Genomic DNA, 2,500 nt, shown 5'->3' with positions numbered 1-2,500 from the left:
GTGTTTATAAAATGCAGTGTTTATAAAATGCAGTGTTTATCAAATGCAGTGTTTATAAAATGCATGCAGTGTTTATAAAATGCAGTGTTTATAAAATGCAGTGTTTATAAAATGCATGCAGTGTTTATAAAATGCAGTGTTTATAAAATGCAGTGTCAGAGCAGTAAGAATTGTTGTAAAGTAAGAGTGAAACAATCAGGAGTCACCTCACATTCCTGCACGACCTGGACGCAATTCTTATATTCTGGTTTTAGACACTTTTTTTTTACACTGAATTATTATACTATGTTTTTTTACACTGTTTTTTTTACACTGAATTAGTATACTATGTTTTTTTACACTATATTATTATACACTTTTTTTTACACTGAATTATTATACTTTGTTTTTTTACACTGAATTATTATACTTTGTTTTTTTACACTGTATTATTATGCACTTTTTTTACACTGAATTATTATACTATGTTTTTTTACACTGAATTATTATACAATGTTTTTTACACTGAATTATTATACACTTTTTTTTACACTGAATTATTATACACTTTTTTTTACACTGAATTATTATACTATGTTTTTACAGTTTTTTTACCCTGAATTATTATACACAGTTTTTTTTACACTGAATTATTATACACTTTTTTTACACTGAATTATTATACTATGTTTTTTTACACTGAATTATTATACACTTTTTTTTACACTGAATTATTATACTATGTTTTTTACACTGAATTATTATACACTTTTTTTACACTGAATTATTATACTATGTTTTTTACAGTGAATTATTATACCCTTTTCTTTACACTGAATTATTATACTATGTTTTTTACACTGAATTATTATACACTTTTTTTTACACTGAATTATTATACACTTTTTTTACACTGAATTATTATACTATGTTTTTTACACTGAATTATTACACTATGTTTTTACACTGTTTTTTTTAACTAAATTATTATACACTGTTATTTTACACAGAATTATTATACTATGTTTTTTTACACTGAATTATTATACTATGTTTTTTTACACTGAATTATTATACTATGCTTTTTACACTGAGTTATTATACACTGTTTTTTTACACTGAATTATTATACTATGTTTTTTACACTGAATTATTATACACTTTTTTTTACACTGAATTATTATACTATGTTTTTTTACACTGAATTATTATACACTTTTTTTTACACTGGATTATTATACTATGTTTTTAACACTAAATTATTATACTATTTTTTTTACACTGAATTATTATACACTTTTTTTTACACTGAATTATTATACTATGTTTTTTACACTGAATTATTACACTATGTTTTTACACTGTTTTTTTTTACACTAAATTATTATACACTGTTTTTTTACACTGAATTATTATACTATGTTTTTTTACACTGAATTATTATACACTTTTTTACACTGAATTATTATACTATGTTTTTAACACTAAATTATTATACAATGTTTTTTTACACAAATATTTTCATAGAAGTATTCTTTACACTGATTTTGTATACACTTTTTTTTACACTGTTTTATACAAGTATGTGTACACTGTTTTTTTAACTGAATTATTATACAAATATTTTTACACTGTTTTTTACACTGAATTATTAAACAATGTTTTGTACACTGAATTATTAAACAAGGTTTTTTACACTGTTTTTTTTTTTTACACAGAATTGTTAAGCAAGTATTTTTACACAGCATTTTTATATATTGTTTTTGACACTGAATATTTATACAAGTATTTTTAAACTGAATTATTGTACAATGTTTTTACACTTTTTTATATAATGTTTTTTACACTGTTTTTATACACAGTTTTTTCTCACTGAATTTTTATACAATGTTATTTACACAAAATTTTAATATTTTAAAAATGTATTTTTTTTTACACTGAAGTTTTATACAATGTTTTTTATACACACTTCTTTACACTGAAAAGATAAAAACAGAAATAAAGCTCAATGTTTTTCAAACTGAACTCACAAAAACGAGCTTTCACTCTCAACTGAATTCTAACACATGACTTCATCAAGCAGCTAGAACACACACACACACACACACACACACACGCGCACACACACACACACACACACACACACACACACACACACACACACGCACACGCACACACACACACACAGCTAAGCAGAAAGTAAGATGATGAAGAAGAAGCTCGTACCGTTTCTCCTCCACGCATGACTTCTTTCTCCTCTTTGACTTGTTGGTGTGTGGAGGAGGGCGGGGGGGGGGGGGGGGGGTAGAAGAGGAGGAGGCTAAAAAAGAAGAGGAGGTGTTGGAAGAAGAGGAGGAGGTAGAGGAAGAAGAAGAGGAGGAGAGGGAAGGGGAGGAGGCAGAGGAGGAAGAAGAGGAGGAGGTAGAAGAGGAAGAAGAGGAGGAGGAAGAGGAGGAGGGGGAAGAAGAGGAGGAGGTGGGTAACGAAAAAAAAGGTGAAGAGAGAAGGTAGAGGAAGAAGT

At 27.2% G+C, this 2,500-nt stretch overlaps 1 protein-coding gene across 2 annotated transcripts in view; it reads right to left on the bottom strand.

Moving 5' to 3' along the window:
- The window catches only part of zbtb7b (zinc finger and BTB domain containing 7B), a 65,970-nt gene that overhangs the window by 32,520 nt on the left and 30,950 nt on the right, over window positions 1-2,500 (bottom strand). The gene's annotated exons all lie outside the window — the stretch shown is intronic.

This window comes from Entelurus aequoreus, linkage group LG11 (assembly GCF_033978785.1).
Source record: "Entelurus aequoreus isolate RoL-2023_Sb linkage group LG11, RoL_Eaeq_v1.1, whole genome shotgun sequence".
NCBI lineage: Eukaryota > Metazoa > Chordata > Actinopteri > Syngnathiformes > Syngnathidae > Entelurus > Entelurus aequoreus.
This window is presented reverse-complemented; position numbering and strand designations above follow the sequence as displayed.